The sequence below is a fragment of the Pithys albifrons genome, chromosome 8, assembly GCF_047495875.1.
Source record: "Pithys albifrons albifrons isolate INPA30051 chromosome 8, PitAlb_v1, whole genome shotgun sequence".
Taxonomy (NCBI): domain Eukaryota; kingdom Metazoa; phylum Chordata; class Aves; order Passeriformes; family Thamnophilidae; genus Pithys; species Pithys albifrons.
The window spans coordinates 2,708,203-2,734,574 of record NC_092465.1 but is presented as its reverse complement, the minus strand read 5'-3'; positions in this window follow the sequence as shown (position 1 = coordinate 2,734,574).

Genomic DNA, 26,372 nt, shown 5'->3' with positions numbered 1-26,372 from the left:
GGAGTATAAACCCCAATCTCAGTGCCACAAGCAGCAGAGTTAGGCCTGGAAGTTTCTTTTGTCTTAAAAAATATCCCCCCTGAACTCTGGGAAACATCATCTTTTACCAGCACAAGGGATCAGCCACAAAGTTTTGTTTGAACCTTGTTCCCTTTCCATACAATCTTCTGTTTACTGAGATAATATTAAATATTTGATGTCATGTGTTCTTGGCCTGATAGATGTTTAAATATCTCCCTTTTCTGACCAGTAGATGCGTCTCAGTGCGTTGGCCAAGCTCAAAGACAGTCTAAACAACTTCCTGGCTTCTCTGGGCATTAAAACAGCTGCCAACCCTCTTCTTTTTTTGTTCTATTTTCCACTTCCAGCTGCTCCTAAAGCACTGAATTCCCACTCATGTGTGATGGTTGGGCTGCAGAGAGTAAAATGTTCCATAATATGGAGACATCTCTGTGTATTTTTTGTGCCTTGTTGTTGCTACACTTTGCTGAGCAGAGCAATAAATTCAGTTTGCAGGAGGAGGTGGCAGAAATGTGCATTATTTTGGGGTGAGGGTGTAACTTTGGGAGCTGTTTCAGCAATGAATGGCTGCAGGGAAGTTGTTTCCTGGAAATCAATATTCCACAGGGAAATCTGGTGGCCCTCCCATCCCTTGACTCCAAGTGCAGGTGGCATAGAGAATGCCCACCTGGAGGCTGTTGGGGATGGAAATGGAAGTCTGGGAATATGGATTTGGAGATGCATTGTTGAGGTCACAATTGTAGCACATTCCATGAGACAATACCAGGAAATTAATGTCCTATATATTGCTCACATGACTCCAAGTCTATTCATAGAATCCCAGGATCACTGAGGATGGAAAAGCCCTCCAGGATCACACAGAGCCCACCTTGTGCCCAATGCCCACCTTGAGCACTGAGTGCCACATCCAGTCCTGCCTTGGGCACCTCCAGGGCTGGGCACTCCGAACCTCCCTGGGCAATTCCAGTGCCTGACCACCCTTTCCAGGGAGAAATTCCTCCTGATGTCCAACCTGAACCTCCTCTGGTGCAGCTTGAGGCTGTGTCCTCTCCAAGATCACGGAGCCCACCCCGTGCCTGATGCCCACCTTGAGCACTGAGTGCCACATCCAGTCCTTTCCTGGGCACCTCCAGGGCTGGGCACTCCAAGCCTCCCTGAGCAGCCCCTTCCAGTGCCTGCCCACCCTTTCCATGCAGCAATTCCTGCTCTGTGCCCCCTGCCCTGCCCTGGCCCAGCCTGAGGCCGTGCCCTCTGCTCCTGTCCCTGTGCCCTGGAGCACAGCCCGACCCCCTGTCCTGGCTCCCCCCTCCTGGCAGGGATTGCAGAGAGTCAGAAGGTCCCTCCTGAGCCTCCTTTGCTCCAGGCTGAGCTCCTCCAGTCCCTCCTGGTGCTCCAGACCCTTCCCCAGCTCCATTGCCTTCTCTGAACACACTCCAGTCCTTCCATGTCCTTATCCTGAGTGTCCCAGAGTTGTCCCAGCACTGGAGGTGCCCTGGGGCTGTGCCCACACTATTTCTGGCACAGCCCAGGGGCCATTGGTCTCCTGCCCACCTGGGCACACCTGGGCTCATGTCCAGCTGCTGCCACCAGCTCCCTCAGGTCCTTTTCCATCTTTCCAACCACTCTTTCCCCCTCCTGGAGCATTCCATGGGGTGGTTGTGACCCAAGGGCAGAACCCGCACTTGGCCATATTGAACCTCATCCCATGGATCCAGCCTGTCCAGATCCCTCTGCAGAGCCCTCCTGCCCTCCAGCAGATCCACATCCCACCCAGCTTGGTGCCATCCATGAATTTACTGGGGTACACTCAGTGCCCTCCTCCAGACCACCAACAAAAATGCCAAACAGGGCTGATCCCTGGGGACACCACTGGTGGCTGTTCCCAGTTGGATGTGGCCCCATTCCCACCACTCTGGACCCGACCATCAGCCAGTTCCTAACCCAGCCAAGGTGCCCCTGTCCAAGCTGTGGCTCCAGCTTTTCCAGGAGATGCCACAGAAGGTGGTGTCCAAGGCTTGGCTAAGTCCAGGTAGGCACACCCACAGCTTTTACCTCATCCCTGGACAGGTCACCTGCCATGAGAGGAGACCATGTGAGCTCTGCCTGAATCCATTGCATCTCCATGAGACATCAGTAACATCTACCAACACCATTTCCATGGGATGAGGGCCTAAAACAGGGCAGTGGGGGTGAGAAAACTGCTGGGTCCTTCTTCCTTGTGCCACCTGCATCACCCCCTGGGAGTGGCTGAGGCAGCCCCAGGTCCCAGAGCCAGGAATGTGATGGAACAGCCCAAGGCCAGCTCTAAATCACACACTAATTTTTTTACTTTTTGTTAATTACCACTGTTTCTCTCTTAGGCAATTAGGACACAGCACATGTAATTAACTTGCTTGGGCAGGTCCCAGGCCTTTGGTGCAAACTCCAGTCCCTTTTCTCTGCTGTGCCCACACCCCTGGGTGCCCACAATGCCACTTGGGATGTGTGACATCGCTCCCATGGCACATTCCCAGCTCTCCCTGCTGCAAACAGAGCAGCTGTACCCAACAGCTCCCTCCTCTGCAAAGCTGCTCCAAGCCCCAGGAGTGCACCAAACCCCAAGGTATGAAATTAAATCCCTTTTCAGAGAACGTCTCTGGGGTGAGGGCAACACCTTAGGGGAGAAAACTCCAAGAAAGGGATTCTATGCTGTTTGAAAAGGACAACAAAGTCCAGAGAAGAGCAACGAGGCTGGAGAAGGAACTGGATGTGGCACTGAGTGTCCTCTTAAACACCTCCAGGGACAGAGAATCCAACATGTCTTGATTCAACCCCACTGTGATCACCAGCCCAGGGCACGGAGTGCCCTGGGCTGGTGATCACAGTAGGGTTGGATCAAGGTTGGACTTGATGATCTCAGAAGTCTCTTTCAACCCAACTGAGAAGAGCAACGAGGCTGGAGAAGGGACTGGAGCACAAGTGCTGTGGGGAGAGGCTGAGGGAGCTGGGGGTGTTCAGCGTGGAGAAGAGGAGGCTCAGAGGTGACCTCAGCACTGTCTGGAACTGCCTGAAGGGAAGTTCTGGCCAGCTGGAGGTTGGTCTCTTCTCCCAGGCACTCAGCAATAGGACAAGGGGGCACGATGGGCTCAAGCTCTGCCAGGGGAAATTGAAGTTGGAGAGCAGAAAGAAATTCTTTGCAGAGAGAGTGCTCAGGGATTGGAATGGGCTGCCCAGAGAGGGGGTGGATTCCCCATCCCTGGAGGTTTTTCAGCTGAGCTTGGCCGTGGCACTGAGTGCCATGATCTGGTAAAGGGACTGGAGTTGGCCCAAGGTTGGACTTGATGATCTTGGAGGGCTTTTCCAACCCAGTCAATTCTGTGATTCTATGAAAGCCAACCAGCTGCACCCAGACCCCCCCAGTGCCACGGGCAGTGCTGGCAAGGCTGAACCCACCACTGGTTGGCCACCAGTGGAAATAACATGTGCCCCTCACTCTCCAGCCAAGCAGGAAATTACTTAGGGAGTCACTGGGGGATCTGCAAGTTGTCAGAGCTGGAATTAGCCACGTGGACTCCCTGCTGCCAGCCAGGCCCCTCCACACACAGAGCTGGAGGTTTGCCAAGGCAGGAGGGCAGCAACACTGGGCACAAAGCTCATCCAGCATCTCCACTCTTGGCCACTCGGCAGCTCCAGAGCTTGGACAGCAAAGGTTATAACGGAATTCCAGGGAGAATCTAGGATGCTGAAGGGCTGGAAAGAAGGGCCTTGGCAGGGAGACTCCCAGTGCAGAGCCAGGCTGGGTTTCATTAGAGAGGTGTTAAAGGAGCACAGTCACATCTCCTGGTTATTCCCAGCAGCACAGCTGGGGGGGGTTTGTTCCATCCACCCATCCCACACTCAGGATGTGAAGTGGCTCCTTCCTCATTAAAGCAGGAGCAGATGGCTTGGCACCTGGAGCTGGGTTTGGGGACCTCCTGAGCACCAGCAGGTCGATCTGTTTGAAGGCAAAGCCCTGGAGGGGCAGCAGGAGAACACGAGGGCTGGTTTGGTGGGACGGGCACGTGGTGTCCTGCAACAGGAGCTGCCTTGCCCTGTTGAGCCCCTCAGAGCTGGTGTGGGCACCCTCCTGCCTCTCCAGCCTGCACAGAAACATTCCTGGGACTGTGAGGAACCTTCAAATGACCAGAGGAAATGTCCACAGCTGATCCTCACTCTCTCATCCCCCAGGAGCGAGGCCCTGGTTCTGCTTCCATGTTTTCATGTCACCGCTCTGGCACTCTCAGCATTTGTCTTTGGCACTTCAGATATTTCTGACTGCTTTCTCAGCCTCTAGTGCTGCAAGGATTTTACCTAAAAAGTGGAGAGAAATTCATTTTTTTTCTTTCCTTTTTTAACTCTCCACAGTCTTGGCAGCAAACTGTGTCGTGATGATGTTGGCAACAACGTATTTGTGGCAGAAGGAAGAAAGGGAATCATAAAATACATGAAAGAAAAAGTTGACATTTTAATGAAATACCCTGTAACTTCTTGGGAAAAAAGTTATTAAAATGCACTCAGTTTATAGCTGTTTGTACAGAGTGGTTGCTCCTCAAGCCTTTAATAAAAATCACTCATTAAGGAAAAATAATAATGGCTAGGAGGGATTTCCAAAATTCCTTGCTGGAGAGAATTTTAGATTTGGGACATTCTGGGCTTTTCTGAGCACTTGGAGATTGTTGGCACATTCCTGAGGTTTGGGGAGAGCAGCATGACTTGTTCCTCAGAATGATGGAGCATCCAACGGTTCCCAAAGCTGGCACCGACTCCTCATGCAGCTACAAATTAATTAGTTTATCTGAAATGCTTCCCCTGCCAGATGATGGGATCAGAAAACATCTCACATCGAGTCCAGCTCCAATAGTGGCCAACATTCCCAGCCTGCCTTTGAAGAAGGAAGGGTGGGTGCAGCTCTGTGGACAGTCAAGCCCAGGGACTCCTCCTGCTTTCCTTCCTGCCATTGCATCCACCCTCTGGAGTCACACACCTCATCTTCATATGCCATAAATCCAAGGAAAAGCCTCTTGCTGAAGGCACAACAAAGCCAGAGGCTCTGGAAGAAGCTGCACCATGGGGGGATAATGGAGCAGCCACTGGTGTGTTCTCCATACAAGAAAGAGGGAGGACATTCCCAGCCAGCCATGGAGCTATCAGGAGGTGAGAAGAAAGAGTTGAGGACTACTGGAGCTTTTCTCCTGTCTTTTTCCCCCAAAAGGAAAGGGAAAGACTGATGGAATACTTTGGACATTCACCAAATGATCACAGCAGGACCTCAGGAATCTCAGACCTCCCCATGTGATAAAGGGATTTCCAGCCCCAAACAAACCTCCCTGGTTTGGTGCCTCCTGTCTCACCTTTTCAAGATGTAAACTTGAATGAAATTACAGGTAAATCCTGGGGAAATGACACTTCCTGCTGGTTTTAGCTGCAGCTGTAGGAAGGACATTGCAGTTCTAGGAGGATTCTGACATTTTGATTTAATTCCAAACCAAATGACCTCCCTGTGTTCAACCAGACAACGTGATGAGGAAAAGGACTTCTCTTTTTAGGGAGAGCTGAGACATTTCTTACACAGTGTGATATCACAGAGCAAAAAAAAAGGAGTTTCAAATGGAAGAGTCATTTCTTGAGAGAATAGCAGGGACTGGTGCTAAAAATATTGTAGGAATACAGCTCATCCCCAGGAAAAGGAATTATAGAATCATGGAATGGATTGGGTTGGAAAAGACCTCCGAGATCATCAAGTCCAACCCTTGGGCCAACTCCAGGCCCTTTACCAGATCATGGCACTCAGTGCCACGGCCAAGCTCAGCTGAAAAACCTCCAGGGATGGGGAATCCACCCCCTCTCTGGGCAGCCCATTCCAATCCCTGAGCACTCTCTCTGCAAAGAATTTCTTCCTGATCTCCAACTTCAATTTCCCCTGGCAGAGCTTGAGCCCATCGTGCCCCCTTGTCCTATTGAATCAGATGGGACTTGTGGTGGAGCTGCTCCTGAGAGCTCTGGGGGGAGATGGGACACCAGGATGGAATGGTTTTCTGGGGATTGAGGGGGCTAAAAGAGATCTGATTGTTTGGGAAGCTTCCTGCCCACCCCACAGATCCCCAAACCTCACCAAGGTCCCTGTAAGTCCAGAGGGACCACGTTGTCTTCTGCCATGAGACTCTGATCCACGACAAATTAACCATGGAATCTCAGACTAGTTTGGGCTGGAAAGGACTTTAAAATTCATCCAGTGCCACCCCCTGCCATGGGCAGGGACACCTCCCCCCAGCCCGGGGTGCTCCAAGTCCAACCCCCTTGAGGATTTCCAGAGGTGGGGCAGCCACAGCATCTCTGGGCAACCTGTGCTTCACCACCACTGACATTTGGAGACAGTCATTCCAAAAATGATCCTGAAAATTCCCAGGATTGTATTTCTCCTACAGGAATACATATCCTGTCCTCTGGAATGCTGGGTGCTGCAAAGGGGATACCCAGCCCAGGGGCACTGTGGGATCCTGTGGATTGTGCTCCCAACTGGAGTCGTAAAAGCAAAGCAGAAACAGCACAAAAAGACAGCTCTGATCAGTTATTGGCCCTGCAGAACAGAGGCTGCTTTGGCAGCTCATCTGACAGTCTCACAGCCTGCAAAAAAAAAAAGCCTTGGTAACCAAATAAATGTTGTTTTATTGGCAGCCACTGATAAAGATTCCCCACACCAGCCTGGACAGCAGGGGATTGAAATCCATATTGCCAATTAAAACTGGGTGTCACCACCACGGTGTAACGAGGCCACTTTGGGAAGGCTTCTGTTTGTTTTATTTTATTTATCTTCTGTTCAAGAACTTTGTTCCTAATTATCATACAAACTTCAGTTAATAATCAATCCCTGCCGCAATTAGCAGTATCAGTTACACTGTCTAATTAAGAGCTGGTGAGTGATTGGAATTCCAATCTGGTGATACAGGCACGGGCTGCAATCCCAAACAAACAGGAGGGGGAAGTTGCTGAACAAAAGATTATCTGAGCTTTAATATCAACTGGCAAAACTCTTTCTCTCTGGATCATCAGCTCCCAGCCCTATTATTACACACAAATGCCCAATTTCTGCTAATTCCCAACGCTAATTCCTTCAAATCATTATTTTGTATACATTGTGTTAAGGCTTTGCACTTGTTTAAATTTGCATAATTACAGCAATTGTCTTCTAAGCTTTGCTCTGCTGAAATAATTCTAATTTGGGATTTAGCCCATTTGGAAAGATCAGGCAACTTCTGTAGAGCAACATCTCTGGGACTGGCATTGCCTGGATCTTGTGGGATCCATCTCAAGCACAAGGAGGCACCTTGGACCTGCCCCTGACCTGCCCACAAAGTCTCTGGGAGGAGCTTTTCCCAAAGTCCCCGGGAGGAGCTTTTCCCAAAGTCCTTGGGAGGAGCATTTCCCAAAGCCCCCGGGAGCTTTTCCCAAAGTCCTTGGGAGGAGCTTTTCCCAAAGTCCCCGGGAGCTTTTCCCAAAGCCCCTGGGAGAAGCTTTTCCCAAAGTCCTTGGGAGGAGCTTTTCCGAAAGTCCTTGGGAGAAGCTTTTCCCAAAGTCCTTGGGAGGAGCTTTTCCCAAAGTTCCTGGGAGGAGCTTTTCCCAAAGTCCCTGAGAGGAGCTTTTCCCAAAGTCCCCGGGAGAAGCTTTTCCCAAAGTCCTTGGGAGGAGCTTTTCCCAAAGTGTCTGGGAGGAGCTTTTCCCAAAGTCCCCAGGAGAAGCTTTTCCCAAAGTCCTTGGGAGGAGCTTTTCCCAAAGTGTCTGGGAGGAGCTTTTCCCAAAGTCCTTGGGAGGAGCTTTTCCCAAAGTCCTTGGGAGGAGCTTTTCCCAAAGTGTCTGGGAGGAGCTTTTCCCAAAGTCCTTGGGAGGAGCTTTTCCCAAAGTGTCTGGGAGGAGCTTTTCCCAAAGTCCTTGGGAGGAGCTTTTCCCAAAGTTCCTGGGAGGAGCTTTTCCCAAAGTCCTCGGGAGGAGCTTTTCCCAAAGTCCTTGGGAGGAGCTTTTCCCAAAGTGTCTGGGAGGAGCTTTTCCCAAAGTCCTTGGGAGGAGCTTTTCCCAAAGCCCCCAGGAGAAGCTTTTCCCAAAGTCCTTGGGAGGAGCTTTTCCCAAAGCCCCCAGGAGGAGCTTTTCCCAAAGCCCCCGGGAGGAGCTTTTCCCAAAGTCCTCGGGAGGAGCTTTTCCCAAAGTCCTTGGGAGGAGCTTTTCCCAAAGTCCCCAGGAGAAGCTTTTCCCCAAGCCCCCGGGAGCTTTTCCCAAAGTCCTTGGGAGTAGCTTTTCCCAAAGCCCCCGGGAGCTTTTCCCAAAGTCCTTGGGAGAAGCTTTTCCCAAAGCCCCCAGGAGGAGCTTTTCCCAAAGCCCCCGGGAGGAGCTTTTCCCAAAGTCCTCGGGAGGAGCTTTTCCCAAAGCCCCCGGGAGGAGCTTTTCCCAAAGCCCCCGGGAGCTTTTCCCAAAGTCCTTGGGAGGAGCTTTTCCCAAAGCCCCCGGGAGCTTTTCCCAAAGTCCTTGGGAGGAGCTTTTCCCACACCTAATAACCTCTTTGGGTGCCACTTTATGTTTTCTTGTTGGTGGATCTTCTTGAGAGTGTCTGTGTTGTGCATGTTTATCTTAAGGAGTGAGAGTTGCTGCCCTTCAAGCATTTAAGTCACCTACAAACATATTTCCCTCTTAGCTGCTCCTTTAATTTCCTTTAATTATCTCCCTGGTTATTAGGCAGTTCCTCCATAGGTGCATTGATTTTCTAATTTTTTTTATGCATTTTATGTATTTTTCATGTGTTTTTTAATGTATTTTCCCCTCCAAAAAGGATCCTCAGTGTCAGGACCACTCTGGATTGACTTTTTGCCACCCTGGGTGAAGCAGATGGAGAACTGCAGCACTCAGGACTAACAGAACAATTATTGCTCCTCCTGCCAAGGAGTTTTATTGTCACCAAGGGTTTCTGGAAGGAGGGATCTGCCTGTGGCACTGCCAACCAGCTGCCTCTTCCTGGGCTTTTTGTTAATCCTGGGATTGTTTTCCCACCAGGGCCGTGTGTTCTCCCATTGCTGGGGAACTGATGTCCTGTGTTTTGGCCATTAATCTCTATCCATTATTATTTTATCCCTATTATTCTATTCCTATTTATATTCTTGGATCCCTGTGGGTCTCTTCCAGCTCAGGATCTTCTGGGATTTGTGGATTCTGCCCCCTGAGCTCTCAGACTTCTGCTGTCCATGCACAAGCACTCAGAGGGCTGGGTTTGAGCTCGTTGTGTCCCCAAGTTTGTCACAGACATTTCACATCCTTAATGATTCCCATCTGCCTTTCCTCCACCACCCAATTCCGTGGCTCCATCCCTGCAGGATGGTTTGTGCTGAACTTTGGCCATATCTCCTGGCTCCCTTCCACTCCCCCCCTCTTATCTGCCTAATTATGAGTGCTGGGAGAGCAGAGCTCGGCTCTGCTGTAGGTTATCTATATTTCAAAAGCTTCTCCTCCCAGTTCTCAGCCTTGTTCTCCCCTTTCTGCCTCTGAGTCTGCCCTTTGAAGCCTCTCAGCTCCCTTTCATGTGCTGCCAGTTCCTTCCTCCCTCCATACCTGTGCTCTGTGCACACCCCCCCCCAGATAATCTGCTGCTTATTAAAACCACGGCTATCAAAAGACAATCAGCAGCTCAATAACACGAGGCAGAGTCCCTCAAGTTTTATGCAAAGGAGATGTTAAGGAGTTGTTCCTCTGAGGGAAAGGATGAGCTGGGGTTTGGGTTGGGATCCGCTCTGTGTACGAGGCAATTCCAAATAAAATCCCAATATTAAGTATGAAAACTCCTCTTGTTGCCCAAAAATCCCCAGCCATGTAAACAACCATTTCCTTCATCAGCCCTACCAGAAAAAAAACATCATTTTCCCTTCAAATGCTGCAACAAATTGTTAAACTGTGTTGGTTTTGTGTCCTGACTATGTTTTCTTTCCTGATTTAATCCTTTGCAAAAGAAATGAAAACTTATTATTGCCCATTTCAGTCACCTGTTTCTTTCCAAAACATCTGCCAGATGTTTCAGCCTCCTAGAAAGTTTTTTAGCCTCCTGAAGTGTTTCAAACCTCCTAGACTTAGAAAAATAATCTATATCCACCCAAAGTTTATTTCATCTTATTTCAGGGGAAATTTATTCCCTTTGCTGCAGGAAATAAATCCAAATAATGGCTTTCCACAGCCCAGACAAACCCTCTCAGGCTTTGCTCCATGTTCCCTCCATGTGTCACACCATCTTTGGAAGCCACTTTGCAACATCTGAATGCAGGACCCCAGATCAGCATCACTTCAGTTAAAAAAACCCCAATCTTCAAACTCTTTTTGCATCCAAAACAGTCCTCAGTCTTTTTTTTTTCCAAAACAAACATCAAATGAGTGAGTTCCTTCAGATGTTGCAGGTGAGTGGAGCCTGTCACTCTGCCAGGAGGGGAATCACAGAATCACAGAATGGATTGGGTTGGAAAAGACCTCCGAGATCAGCAAGTCCAACCCTTGGTCCAACTCCAGTCCCTTGACCAGATCATGGCACTCAGTGCCACGTCCAGTCCCCAGACCCTGGGGACACACCTGGCCCAGAGTCAGTGCCCCCAGCCCTGGGGACACTCCTGGCTCGTGGCCATGCTCAGAGGAGAGGCAGAACCCACCAGACCTTTGTTTTCCTCCACAAACCACAGCAGAAACTCCCCATAGAATCATGGAATGGATTGGGTTGGAAAAGACCTCCCAGATCATCAGGTCCAACACTTGGTCCAACTCCTGTCCCTTTACCAGATCATGGCACTCAGTGCCACGGCCAAGCTCAGCTGAAAAACCTCCAGGGATGGGGAATCCACCCCCTCTCTGGGCAGCCCATTCCAATCCCTGAGCACTCTCTCTGCAAAGAATTTCTTTCTGCTCTCCAACTTCAATTTCCCCTGGCAGAGCTTGAGCCCATCGTGCCCCCTTGTCCTATTGCTGAGTGCCTGGGAGAAGAGACCAACCCCCACCTGGCCACAACTTCCCTTCAGGCAGTTCCAGACAGTGCTGAGGTCACCTCTGAGCCTCCTCTTCTCCAGGCTAAACACCCCCAGCTCCCTCAGCCTCTCCCCACAGCACTTGTGCTCAGGGAGTTGTGCCCTGGAAGAGCCTGGTGTGGTTGTGCTGTGCCAGGAGCAGAGGGTTGGTGCCCTTTCCTCTCTCTCTGCAGGGCCAGAGGGCATCAGGCTTTCAAAGCCACCCTATTTGTCATCCATTCAGTGTTTCTGCTGCTCCTCAGCTCCAGGCAGGGCCAATTTGTGTAGGTGAGGGAGGGGGGAATGACCCTCTAATGAATTTCTAATTTTTTTTCAATGAGCATCTTTTGAAAGTGAAGTGAAGATCGATAAGGACAAGGAAGTGCCCCAGGAACACACCAGGACTTGTCCCACCAGCCCCAGGGCTGGAGATCATCACTGTGAGAGGAAAGAAAAATCAGCCAAATAATTTGTTCTTTGGGGTATTTTTTGTTTCCCCACATGAATAAACAAAAGTAAAATTCGCTGGCACAGGTTGGGCAGAGAAGTTGTGGCTGCCCCTGGAGCCCTGGGAGTGTCCAAGGCCAGGCTGGAGCCACCTGAGATGGTGAAGGTGTAGCAGGGGATGGCACTGGATGATTTTTAAGGTCCTTCCAACCCAAACCATAATTCTATGAAACTTTTCTACTGAATACTCTCTGTCAAAAAACCCACATTTCCAAAACGGGTTAATTAACGAAAAACTAAATAAATAAAAAATTAGTAAGTTCTTTGCTTTCCTTTTCAGTTTGCTCAGGATGAGCTCGAGGAATCAGCTCCCTGATTGTGCCAGAAATCTATTCCACACGGTTGGAAAATTCTTGCTGAAGGAGTGATATGATGATGCAAATGATCCAATTTGCAAAAGGTCTGCTCTGATAGAGAACATACATCAAATATACATGAGGGACTCTGAATAGCAACTGTGCAGCTCGCAGAGCAATGAGTGTAATTATCAGCCCAGATTATTTAAAATACAAATTGGCCTCAGCTTCCAGTAGCCAGTGCAAGGGTGAGGACAATCCTGGTTACACACAAGACTTTCTTTTTGCCTTTGAATGGAAGGTAAATAAATGCAAAATGCAAACCCTCTTGCTATGAAATCAATTCTGATTCAAAAATTACATGTGGGAACTGCAGCCCTTGATGCTTTTGGACTCAAGAAACTTGTTCACTGTCCTATTTCTTGTGGGGGAGAAGAGGAAGGGACAGAAAGGCAGAATTAATTTGTATTGATTTTTTCAAATCTCTAGTTTGGTATTTATTTGTATAAAATATCCTAGAACAGTTACAATCGTTCCCAGGACAAGCAATTAAATAGAATTGGAGACTGGTTTGGGTTGGAAGGGACCTTGAAGCTCAGGGACAGTGCCATGGGCAGGGACACCTCCCACTGTCCCAGGGTGCTCCAGCCTGCCCTTGGACACTCCCAGGAATGGATCCAGGGGCAGCCACAGCTTCTCTGCCCAATCTGTGCCAGGGCCTGCCCACCCTCCCAGCCACCAATTCCTTCCCAAATATCCCAACTAAACCCCTCAGATCCCACAAACCCCAAGGACGGAGATGGCACAACCCGGAGGCACCAACTCCCACACAGTCTGGGCATTCCTGTTTCCAAATGCCACCTGCTGCCCCTTTTCCTTCCAGAGAGCAGAGGGACACCCGTGCCCCTCAGCCCCCTGGCTGTGTCCCTGTTCCCACAGCCACTCCAGCACCTTCCCCTTTCCCCCAGGGCTGTTTCCAAACTCACATTCCTGGAGCATCCAAAGCCCACGTGCTGCCCTCAGGGCTGAGCTGCCTCCAGGGGCTCCTGGTGTGGCAACACCACCCCGTGACCACTGACTGAGGTCCTCACTCCCTCCCCAGGGCAGCTCAGGCTTAGCTGGCACTAAGTGGAGCTCTATTCCTCATTTAAGGATAGATTTGGGAGTGCTGGCGGTGCAGGATGACAAAGCAAAGCCCAGGAGGGAGGAGAAGCAGGAGCTGTGCTGGGCAGTGCTGAGCAGAGAAATTGGTGCCACCTTCAAAAGTCCAGCCCCAGAAAGGAACACTCTGGGTGACATCAGGAATTAACAGGTACCAGGGAGAGGTTAAAATGGCACAATAAAGCAGGATTTGCTCTGCAACAGTCGTGTTTCACATTCCAAATGCAAGGGCTGTTCCCTGGGGATGGCTGTGAGTGGAGAGCAACGTTCTGATCTGTAATTATGATTTGTTGTACCCCTTTACAGCTCTAACATCTGCATGGCTGGTGCTTCCACAGGATTGCTCTGAGTTCAGGGGGGAAATATTGCTGTGGCAATAATTAATCACAAACACTTCCCCTTCCAAGCACAAGCCAGCGTTGGCTGTCCCAGAAACAGAGATATTTGTAACCAGAACAAGGAGCAGGTTGTGTAAAACAAAGCTGGAGAATCACAGAATCACAGAAGGGATTGGGTTGGAAAAGACCTCTGAGATCATCAAGTCCAACCCTTGATCCAACTCCAGTCCCTTTACCAGATCATGGCACTCAGTGCCACGGCCAAGCTCAGCTGAAAAACCTCCAGGGATGGGGAATCCACCCCCTCTCTGGGCAGCACATTCCAATGCCTGAGCACTCTCTCTGCAAAGAATTTCTTTCTGATCTCCAACTTCAATTTGCCCTGGCAGAGCTTGAGTCCATCGTGCCCCCTTGTCCTATTGCTGAGTGCCTGGGAGAAGAGACCAACCCCCACCTGGCCAGAACTTCCCTTCAGGCAGTTCCAGACAGTGCTGAGGTCACCTCTGAGCCTCTTCTTCTCCAGGCTAAACACCCCCAGCTCCCTCAGCCTCTCCCCACAGCACTTGTGCTCCACTCCCTTCTCCAGCCTCGTTGCTCTTCTCAGTTGGGTTGGAAGAGACCCCTGAGATCATCAAGTCCAACCCTTGATCCAACCCCACTGTGATCACTCTGGCACTGAGTGCCCTGGGCTGGTGATCACAGTGGGGTTGGATCAAGACATGGTGGATTCTCTGCCCCTGGAAGTGTTTAAGAGGACACTCAGTGCCACATCCAGTCCCTTCTCCAGCCTTGTTGCTCTTCTCTGGCCCCACTCCAGCCCCTCAATCTCTTTCCTGAGCTGAGGGGCCCAGAACTGAACACAACACTCAAGGTGTGGCCTCCCCAAGGCAGAGAGTTCTGGCTGTCCCAGGAACAGGGATATTTGTAGCCAGAACCATGAGCAGGTTGTGTAAAACAAAGTTGGAGAGTTTCTGTCAACTCAAAGAAACACAAAGAACTTCTGACTCTGTGGGAATTTCTCCAGTTTAAATGCTGCTCCTTCACAGAGCACACCAAGGCTGGAACAGTTGCACAGATTTGAAGCCATCAGGCTGATCTCAATTTAGGAAAGTTCTGCCCCTCCCACTTCAGTAAAATATGAGGAATGGCAGACTGTGAAAACGGGAAGGATTTGAGATGGTGATTCCAAGCCTTGAGTTTCTGAAATGCAGCAACACGAGATGGTGTGAGCTGAGGCTTTTTGGAGACCTGGGGAAGGCACCCCTTTCCCCACAGCTGCAGGTTCCTGGAGATGAACCTTTGGAATGGTGGCTACACAGGGTTATTGGTTTAACCTGCCCAGGGGTCACTCAGCACGCTGGGAATGTCCACAGGGATATTCCAGCTGTGCCTCCAGAGCCCTGGATACTCAAACCAGACCCACTCACAGAACCCAACTCCCCATCCACCCCAAGTTCATGTTCAGCATCCACAGCAGCTCCAAGGCAGGACTTTGAGAAGCTCAAACACAGCCCCAGTGAGGCAGCAGTGCCAGGCTGGGAGGGGACAACCAGCCCAGGAGTTCCTCAAAGGGACACTTTTGTCCTGGAAAGCAAATCCCTTCCTGGCACCAAGAGCCTCAAGTTGTTCCAATTCCCCCTGTTCAGTCTCAGCTTTGGTCAGCAAAGCCTTTACAAACACAAACAACACAATTCTGGGATGCTGGAGGATCCTTCCTCTGGGATTTCTGCTGTTGTTCTTCCTCCTTGTCCCCCTGTCTCAGCAGTGCTGGGAAAAGGATGAAATTCATTAAAAGTCTGGTGTAAATCATGGATTGTTCTGTTCCCTGACAGAAGAAGCCAAAAAATGAGTGTGCTTTGGGGATCACCAGCTCTCAATAATATTTACATGAGTTAAGCACAGGCCATTCCCCTGCACTGAGAAAGGGAGTTTATTGTGGAATGAAAGAGGGCTGGGAATAATTAATGCAGACACCCTGGAACAATGGGATGAAGGGCTAATCCTGCCCTGTTTGGAATTACGAGAGGCTAAATCATTTCATGTCACTGCCAAAGGAGTTTGCTCAGGAGACTGAAAGAAATGCTGATTGTTTTTTCTGTCAGTTCTGTGCTTTTCCTTTGGATACAGATGGGAGGTTTGAGTGCTTGGTACGAGGCCATCAGAAAACTGGGTGGTTTTTAAGGTAAAATTCAGCAGTGGGGAGAGTTTGAAAACTTCTTTGCCTGTTGGGAACTTCACCACCTGGAATACAAAAGCACTGAAAGCACAGAATTTGGAATTTTTGGTTTTTGATGGTGCTCTTCTTGTCAATATTAACTCAAATATTATTTGGGTTCTTTCTGCTTGCCAGGACTTCCCAAGTGATTCTGGGAATACATGGAGCATTTTCCCTGTTCTTCTGTCAGCAGCTCCCAAGTTCCCACTAATCCCTGAATCCTTGTGCTGTTCCTGTCGATGCTGATGTTGCAAGTTCAGGCCTGGGGATGATTGTTGCACTTAGAAGGAATATCTTCTACCACCTACATGATGGTTTGGGTCATGATGCTCCATCCTGGAAGTGTCCAAGGACAGGTTGGATGGGGCTTGGAGCAACTTGGGATAGAGGGAGGTGGCCCTGCCCATGGCAGTGGGTGGCACTGGATGGGCTTTAAGGTCTTTTCCAACCCAAACTTTTCTGGGATTCTATGATTCTATTATTGTCCTCAATGGGAATGACCTGTTAAATATATTTTTATTTAAGAAAAATAGAAAAAAATGGAAAGGAAATCTTTCACTTGGCAGGAAATGGAGATTTTTCTGATTGGGCAGATCAAAAACTCCAATTGCCAACTTATTTTACCTTGGAAAAAAAAACAGGTTTCAGGTACCACAATGTTTTGTTCTCAGCCAAGATCCCTGAGGCTGCTGCTGCCCCAGGGCACCCTCAACCTTCCCCTTCGTGCCCAAATTCCTCCCCAGTCTGATCAAACCAGGCCAGGCGGTGCCCAAGGGACACTCTGATCAAACCAGGCCAGGCAGTGCCCAAGGGACACTCTGATCAAACCATGCCAGGCAGTGCCCAAGGGACACTCTGATCAAACCGTGTCAGGCGGTGCCCAAGGGACACTCTGATCAAACCGTGTCAGGCAGTGCCCAAGGGACACTCTGATCAAACCATGCCAGGCAGTGCCCAAGGGACACTCCGGGCACGAAGCCACAGCTCAAGGAGTGCTTTGCACAGGCCAATGAGTCACTTGGGATGAAGTGTCCAACCACCACAATCAAGTGGGATATTATTCACCCCAAAACACAAAATGCAATCCTAACCTGTGTGTGTGTGTTGTGCCATCTGGCACCGGGGTGGCATCACCACCCGCCGCTGGGAGCAGGACAGAGTTGTCACCACCTGAGCTGCCAAAGGGCAGAGAATCCCAAGTGTGCTCCTGCCAGCCAGCACAGACATCTGCACACTGTGAGGATGGGAAACTCAGGAGAATCCCCAAGGAAAGCCTCAAACAGGAAATTAAGGTCCTCCTTTAACTGTGCGGGTGTTGGGGAGGAGGGAACGAGACACGGCACGGAAAATTCCTTCATCATGGAGTGTGTGCAGGGGATGCAAAGAATAAATACATGTCCTGTGTGGGCAGTGGGGAAGTGTAAACCCCAAAGCCTCACCATGCAACAATTCAGGTGCTGCTGCTGCAGTTTCCATTAAAAAAACAAAAGCCAATTGCTCAGTGGAAGGGTCTCAGATCCCCCTGAGATCCCAGAGGGGCTCTGTGGGAGCCACAACGAGAAGCATCTCCAGTCTCAAAACACAGAACTCATTTCTTCATACAAGGCCATTCCATACCCATTGGAAGGAGCAGCAACGAAGAGAATCACAGAATCATAGAATGGATTGGGTTGGAAAAGACCTCTGAGATCATCAAGTCCAACCCTTGGGCCAACTCCAGCCCCTTTACCAGATCATGGCACTCAGTGCCACGGCCAAGCTCAGCTGAAAAACCTCCAGGGATGGGGAATCCACCCCCTCTCTGGGCAGCCCATTCCAATGCCTGAGCACTCTCTCTGCAAAGAATTTCTTCCTGCTCTCCAACTTCAATTTCCCCTGGCAGAGCTTGAGCCCATCGTGCCCCCTTGTCCTATTGCTGAGTGCCTGGGAGAAGAGACCAACCCCCACCTGGCCAGAACTTCCCTTCAGGCAGTTCCAGACAGTGCTGAGGTCACCTCTGAGCCTCCTCTTCTCCAGGCTGAACACCCCCAGCTCCCTCAGCCTCTCCCCACAGCACTTGTGCTCCAGTCCCTTCTCCAGCCTTGTAAATGAGAAGTGAAAACTGGAAGTGGGAGCTCGGGGCTGGTGAAAAGCTTGGGAAACACCTCACTGTCTTCTGTGTGAAGGAGGAAACTCAGACAAACATGGAAAACCATCCTGCTTTTACACCATAAAATCACCACGGGAAAGGAGATTGCTAAAACACACCCTCTTTAAGATGCTGTTTATGTTTCTGCCCATCCCAAGTGCTCAGCCCTGATGGATTGGGCCACAATAGATTGTGCAGCAGCTGAAGGGCCAATAATAGCCTGGGATAAATGGAGATGCTGCTGCTGGGCCGTGATGGATTGAAGAGCCACCCAATTCATCAATGAGCTTCTGAACATGGCAAGTGATGCTTGTGGAGTCTGTAAACTGAGCTGGAAAGGAACTGCCAGTGCCTCCCACTGCTGGGATGCACAAGGACTCTTTCAGCCTTGTTTTAATTAGGTGATTAATTACAGTACCAACCCACGTGAGGCGGATGGGGATGGTCACCACAACCAGTGTGGCCCCAAGTACCTCCTAATCCCAACACCACCATTCCAGGCTCTCAGCTACCAATCAATCACATTATTTTTATATTTATTTATTCTCCCAATTTACTTAATCTCCAAAAAATCACAGAATCCCAGAGTCACAGACTATTCTGAGTTGGAAGGGACCCACAAGGATCATCGAGTCCAACTCTTCAGTCAATGGCCCACACAGGGGATTGAACCCATGACCTTGGCATTGTTACAACCAAGTTTTAACATTTGGCTCCTTTGCATCTCCCCAAGAAAAATTCCTCGGTCTGAGAAGCTGCTTGGGGTTTGTGTCCTAAATGTTGCACAGAGTGGAAATCTTCACAAAAATTAGTGAAGGAAGAATATTATTAAAGAAAGACCATTGTCTTGGCAGTGCCTGGAGTGGGACCTGTGATTTCACCCGGTACCCACAGACATCTCACACAATCACAGAATCATAGAATGGATTGGGTTGGAAAAGACCTCCAAGATCATCAAGTCCAACCTTTAGTCCAACTCCAGTCCCTTTACCAGATCATGGCACTCAGTGCCACGGCCAAGCTCAGCTGAAAAACCTCCAGGGATGGGGAATCCACCCCCTCTCTGGGCAGCCCATTCCAATCCCTGAGCACTCTCTCTGCAAAGAATTTCTTTCTCATCTCCAACTTCAATTTCCCCTGGCAGAGCTTGAGCCCATCGTGCCCCCTTGTCCTATTGCTGAGTGCCTGGGAGAAGAGACCAACCCCCAGCTGGCCAGAACTTCCCTTCAGGCAGTTCCAGACAGTGCTGAGGTCACCTCTGAGCCTCCTCTTCTCCAGGCTGAACACCCCCAGCTCCCTCAGCCTCTCCCCACAGCACTTGTGCTCCAGTCCCTTCTCCAGCCTCGTTCTCTTCTCAGTTGGGTTGGAAGAGACCTCTGAGATCATCAAGTCCAACCCTTGATCCAACCCCACTGTGATCACTCTGACACTCTGTGCCCTGGGCTGGTGATCACAGTGGGGTTGGATCAAGACATGGTGGATTCTCTGCCCCTGGAGGTGTTTAAGAGGACACTCAGTGCCACATCCAGTCCCTTCTCCAGCCTTGTTGCTCTTCTCTGGCCCCCCTCCAGCCCCTCAATCTCTTTCCTCAGCTGAGGGGCCCCCTTACCAGGGGCCCAGAAATGACAAAGCAATGAGAAAACACCGTGTTTACCAGGAGAAAAGTGAAAGCTGCAGCCATGTGACAACCCTGGAGGCCTCAGGAGCTGAGGCACTTGTCAATCTGCATTGCTGACAGGGTTTTTTTGCCCTTTCTCCTCAATTCTGGAGCGAGGATTGAAGTTGCAGAGCCCGTGTCTGTGCTGGTGGTGATCACAGAGCCGAGCAGAGCGAGGGACAACTCCCCTCTCCCACACTCCCGTCACAACGTGTGAGTCTCAGCTTTTGTTTGTATTGATACTGGCAGACAAAAGGATAAAAATAATCAGCAGAAGTGTTAGAACAAGACAACAAATAAAAGATTGCCGGAGATTTTGTAATTGTGGGTAGAGCTGTCAGATGGATGCCTGAGCTGACAACAGACGAGTGTTTTGTTGCGATAGCAAAGACCCTTCTCGTGTTGTCAGACTGCACAACAATGCACATTAAAACAAATTAATGAGGCAGCCGAGTTCCTGACTGCTCCTGAGGGGCTTTCTTTGGAACTCCTGTGTTCCAGGGAGACAAGGTGAGGCTTTGGGCTGTTCTCTGGGTGCCACCAGAGCCCCAGCGCTGACCTGTGCCAATGACTCTCTGTGGAAGGCAGCAAAGTTTGGGCACAGCTCAGGTCCCAGGAGCAACAAGCAGTAATTGCTCCCTGCTCAGCTGCTGGGCCCTGCTGGGGTGTAGGAGCAGAGCTGAGGCAGCAGGTCTATGATGCTGAAGCAGCTCAGTTGGTTAAAACTTGGTGGTAATAATGCCAAGGTCATGGGTTCAACCCCCTGTGTGGGCCATTGACTGAAGAGTTGGACTCAATGATTCTTGTGGGTCCCTTTCAACTTGTGGGTCTCTTCTCCCAGGCACTCAGCAATAGGACAAGGGGGCACGATGGGCTCAAGCTCTGCCAGGGGAAATTGAAGTTGAAGATCAGAAGGAAATTCTTTGCAGAGAGAGTGCTCAGGCATTGGAATGGACTGCCCAGAGAGGGGGTGGATTCCCCATCCCTGGAGGTTTTTCAGCTGAGCTTGGCCGTGGCACTGAGTGCCATGATCTGGTAAAGGGACTGGAGTTGGCCCAAGGGTTGGACTTGATGATCTCGGAGGTCTTTTTCTACCCGATCTATTCTATGATTCTATGAACTCAATGCCTGTGATTCTGTGACATGATGGCAGTGCCCTGGGTGGTCATGTTTCCACAGAACTCCTCAGTGCTCCTCAGCCCTCCCTTCCCTGTAGCCTCCTGGATGTGCCCATGAACCAGGTCAGCGCAGGAGCCAGTGCAGAATTCAGAAGGAAGGAGTTTTCTGCCAGGTTAAAACCACAAGAGAAGGATGTGACAAGGGCTGGGGCAGGGAAGGTGGAAAGGAGACAGGAAGAGAAACTCTGTCAAGGGAAATTTAAGTTGGAGATGAGAAAAAAATTCTTTGCAGAGAGAGTGCTCAGGCATTGGAATAGGCTGCCCAGAGATGGGGTGGATTCCCCATCCCTGGAGGTTTTTCAACTGAGCTTGGCCGTGGCACTGAGTGCCATGATCTGGTAAAGGGACTGGAGTTGGCCCAAGGGTTGGACTTAATGATCTCAGAGGTCTTTTCCAACCCAATCCATTCTATGATTCTGTGATTCTAAGGGAAGAAAACAGGACCTTTTCCTCCAGCCACGGGGCTGACCTGACCTGCTCCAACACATCTCACCCAGCACTGACCTGGTTGTTGCAGCTCAAGTGTCTCTAAATAGTGATCAGTGCACAGCAAAGACACATCATCTGATGGGGAAAAATTCAACTGACCCATCTTCACCCACACCTTTGCCACAGACAAGGCCATCCACAGGATGATCTCCGAGGTCCCTCCCACCCCAAGCCAGCCTGTGGCTCTGGGATTCTGGGACTCCACGCTGTGTGTCTGCTTTAGGAGGCAGACAAACACATTTTGTCTCCTCCAAAAGAACAGTCTTTCCAGCACCAATAGTTTTTAAGCAATGACAAATGGATTAGCAGAATGAGCAGCAGAAAGCCCCAAGATGGATTTTCTGGGACGCAAAGGAGAACAGGAGAATCAGCAGAAATGATTCCATAGCTCAACTCAAATTTTCTCTTCAGATAACTGGAACGGAGCAACAGAGCTGCGAAGCCTCGGGGAGCTCAGCCTGGCACACCCGCCTGGGGTGGCAAACAGCAGAGTTCTCTGCTCCCCAAATGTTGGCTCTCCCATTGGCAGAGGGGAAAAGCACCCCAGCCTGGCACCAAGAGTTGTGCCAGGTCACACCGTGCCACAGGAGAACATGGATGGGAGTTGGCAGGGCCAGTGCCAGGACACAGCACAGCCAAGAAATGCCAGGGATCCAGGGAGGGCACAGCTCACCTGGAGCTCACACCAGCAGGTTGGTTGGCCTCAGAATCTCCCAGCATTGATTCCCTGCCCCTCTGGGAGGGCACAGCTCACCTGGAGCTCACACTGGCAGGCTGGTTGATCTCACAATTTCCCAGCACCACCTCCCTGCCCCTCAGGGAGGGCACAGCTCACCTGGAGCTCACACCAGGAGGTTGATTGGTCTCACAATCTCCCAGCATTGATTCCCTGCCCCTCTGGGAGGACACAGCTCACCTGGAGCTCACATCAGGAGGTTGGTTGGTCTCAGAACCTTTCAGCATCACTTCCCTGCCCATCTCAGAGGGGCACTGCTCTGCAGGGAAGGCACAGCTCACCTGGAGCTCACACCAGCAGGTTGGTTGGCCTCACAATCTCCCAGCACTTCCTCCCTGCCAGTCCCAGGGGGGCACTGCAGGGAGGGCACAGCTCACCTGGAGCTCACACCAGGAGACTGAGTGGTCTCAGAATCTCCCAGCGCTGCCTCCCTGCCCCTCAGGGAGGGCACAGCTCACCTGGAGCTCACACCAGCAGGTTGAGTGGCCTCAGAATCTCCCAGCACTTCCTCCCTGCCAGTCTCAGGGGGGCACTGCAGAGAGGGCACAGCTCACCTGGAGCTCACACCAGGAGGTTGGTTGGTCTCAGAACCTTCCAGCACCACCTCCCTGCCCCTCTGGGAGGGCACAGCTCACCTGGAGCTCATACCAGGAGGTTGGTTGGTTTCAGAATCTCACAGAATTGATTCCCTGCCTGCCCCAGAGGGGCACTGCAGGAGGGCACAGCTCACCTGAAGCTCACACCAGCAAGTTGGTTGGTCTCAGAATCTCCCAGCACCACCTCCCTGTCCCTCTGGGAGGGCACAGGTCACCTGGAGCTCACACTGGCAGGTTGGTTGGTCTCAGAACCTTCCAGCACCACCTCCCTGTCCCTCTGGGATGGCACAGGTCACCTGGAGCTCACACTGGCAGGTTGGTTGGTCTCAGAACCTTCCAGCACCTAGAGGTCCGTGGGGAGAAGGGCAAACTCAGCCTGTTGGCCCAAAAATAAACCCCCAATTTTCAGGCTTAAGGTGCTCCAGAGTTACTCCAAGATTTTCCTAAGCACTGATAGCAATCTTTTGCTTCTATTTTAGCAAAATCAAATGAAAATAGAGATGAGTTAATTTGAAAGGAAAAGCAGCCCCCATTTCCATCCTACCTGACAGTCAGGAAATGGCTGTTTTACTGCAGGGAGCTGAGAGAGCCCGAGGACAAACAAACAAATAGGCACAAGGAAAGAGAGGAGATGAAATGCTGTTTATACATGAAAATTATTTAAAGGAGGTGCCAGGGGGGAGCTGTGCCTGCGAGTTTGGGTGCACAATGAGCCCAGATGACTGGCACCCCCAGTCCTGCACCAGGGTTGCCCAGGGCGGGCACGAGGAGCCTCCCTGCTCCCGCCTCTGCATCCTTGGAGGCATCTCAGAGGCATCTGCACCTCCCTCTGTGCCAAAATGCCTTGGCACTCCCCTGCAAATCGATGGCAAGGGAAGGCTGGAGGAGAGGAATTGAGGGGGTGGAAGGAACCTGAGGTGAAGAGTAGGAGATGAAAGGAAAATGGGATTGAAGTGCATCTCAGATAGGAAAAAGTCCAGCAAAAGAACAAAAGAGGCTTTCCAGGTGTCTTGTGAGGCCTCTCAGAGATCTCCCTGCTGGCTCCTCCCTGCAGGTTGTTTCTGTTGGTTCATTTTAAGGTTTGGGATTTTTAAGGGTTTTGTTTTCCTTTGGCCAGATCTCCTGGGACAGAAGGCAGAAGAAGGGAGGCAGCATTTTTAAGGTGTCCATAAAGAAAAGGGGGATCTGTGGGCTCAGGTCCAAGAGTGATGGAAACAAGGGTGGCCCAAGCCACTCCCTGTACCTGTCACCTACAGAATCAGACACTGTCCTGATTGGAAAGGGTCCAGAAAGTTCATTCAAGTCCAACTTCATCTCTTTCCTTCTTCACCCCTAACAAACCCCAGGGTTTTTTGTCTCCACACTCAGGCCTGGCTCCCTGATGCTGTTTAAGCTCCTTACAGACCACGTTATCTGTAAAGCAACAAAGGTGGTTGGACCTTAAAACGTGTTTCAGGCTGAGAAATGTTGCACTTCTGAAGTCACTGCACCCAAATTTTCAGATCTCATGCCTGGAAGTGGAAAGCTCTTTGCCACCTGGAGGTCAAGGGGTGATTTACCTGCTCATACTTTGCAACAAACTTGCATGAGAATTAAGAAGTTAAGCCTTGATGTAACCGAGAGTAAAGAATCAAAGGTGTCTTAAGGATCTGCCCTGATTTCTTTGGGATCACAGAATCCCAGACTATTCTAAGCTGGAAGGGACCCACAAGGATCATCAAGTCCAACTCTTCAGTCAATGGCCCACACAGGGGATTGAACCCATGACCTTGGCATTGTTACAACCAAGTTTTAACCAACTGAGCCAATCTCAGGGATGTTTTCTTGGGTTGTCTTGTCTTGGAATTCCAGAGCCTACTTGGGCAGGGCTTGAGTCACAGAGCCATGGAATCACAGACTGGTTTGGGTTGAAGGGACCTCTGGAGATCACAGGATGGTTTGGGTTGGAAGGACCTTAAAGCTCATCCAGTGCCACCCCTGCCATGGGCAGGGACACCTCCCACCAGCCCAGGTTGCTCCATCCTGCCCTTGGACACTCCCAGGGATCCAGGGGCAGCCACAGCTTCTCTGCCCAACCTGTGCCAGGGCCTGCCCACCCTCCCAGCCACCAATTCCTTCCCAGTATCCTACCTATCCCTGCCCTCTGGCAGTGGGAAGCCATTCCCTGTGTCCTGTCCCTCCATGCCTTGTCCCCAGTCCCTCTCCAGCTCTCCTGGAGCCCCTTCAGGCCCTGACAGGGGCTCTCAGGTGTCCCTGGAGCCTTCTCTTCTCTGGGGGAACATTCCCATCTCTCCCAGCCTGGCTCCATTCAGGAGATGTTCCAGTCCCCTCATCAATAGTACAAAGAAATTGGGAGGGACCTCAAAACCCACCCAGTGCCACCCCTGTCATGGGCAGGGACACCTCCCACCAGCCCAGGGTGCTCCAGCCTGGCCTTGGACACTCCCAGGGATGGATCCAGGGGCAGCCACAACTTCTCTGCCCAACCTGTGCCAGGGCCTGCCCACCCTTCCAGCAGGAATTGCTTCCCAACATCCCACCTATCCCTGCCCTCTGGCAGTGGGAAGCCATTCCCTGTGTCCTGCCACCACAAGACCTCCTTCCACCACAGAGAACAAAACATTTACTGACTGGAACAGCAATTTCACTGGGAAAAAAAAAAGAGAGGATATTTACTGCTGAAAAAGGTAATTAATTGAGGTAAACACACCGAGTAAACAGATTAAACTCAATTCTCCGGGTTTGTGTGTAGCTCCAATCCGACTTGTCAGGATGTTTTCGCCTCGTCTCGCCACGTTGTTTGTGGTGCCATCAGCGCTGCGGGGCATCAGTCACTGCGAGGGAGAGGATGGGCCAGGCAGTCCCACGGGCAGACAGTGACTGGCACTGCCACTAAATCCTTCTGGCAAAGGTTCCTTCTGCAGCAGCGCAGAGGGAATTGTCTGATTGTTCGGAATGAACCGGTTTGTGCTGATGGTCTTGCTGAGCCCACGATTAAAGGATCAATTAGGGCTCATTAATGGCCCTGCAGAGCAGCGTGGGCACCACGTGCTGTGCCCTGGTGGGTTCCACAGCCCAGCAGAGCCTTCCTCAGGTTTAAGTGGAATGGTGGGATCAGTTCTGCTGTCTGTTGTTTTGGGGACAAAGCAGGGAAGTGAAGTGGTTTTCCACATGCTGACGAAGGCTGAGACAATTGGGATTGTTCTCCTGGAGAAGAGAAGGCTCCAGGGACACCTGAGAGCCCCTTCCAGGGCCCAGAGGGGCTCCAGGAGAGCTGGAGAGGGACTGGGGACAAGGCATGGAGGGACAGGACACAGGGAATGGCTTCCCACTGCCAGAGAACCTGGGACATGGGATGGAGGGACAGGACACAGGGAATGGCTTCCCACTTCCAGAGAGTAGGGCTAGGTGGGATATTGGGAAGGAATTTCTGGTTGGGAGGGTGGGCAGGGGCTGGGATGGAAATCCCAGAGAAGCCGTGGCTGTTCCATCCCTGGAAGTGCCCAAGGCCAGGCTGGACAGGTCTTGGAGCAACCTGGTCTGGTGGAAGGTGTCCCTGCCCATGGCAGGGAGATGAGATGAGCTTTAAGATCCTTTCCAACCCAAACCATTCCATGATTCCATGACAACTGCCTTCCTCCAGCCCACACCCAAGTCTCCTGTCACTCAGTGCAGTGTGAGCCATTTCTGAACACACCACACACACGTGGAGTGGCACTGGTTGTGTTTTTGTGGTCCTGGCCAGGTCTTGCCCAAAACACCCAGAGGTACCAGCTGTGGGTTTTGAGGCTCTACAAGATTGGTGGGAGCTTTGAATGCCACTGTGTTGGAGGAAGCAATTTCTTGGTGCCAGAGAAAGTTGTCCAGAGGCTGCACTTGGAAACTCTCCCAGACATCCATGGACAACCAAAGCATGAACACAAACCAGTGAGTTTGCTGAGCTTTTAGTCCTTCATCAGCAATTCCCTTCAGGATTGGCAAAATGTGCTCATACCAACTATCCACTCATTTGTGACT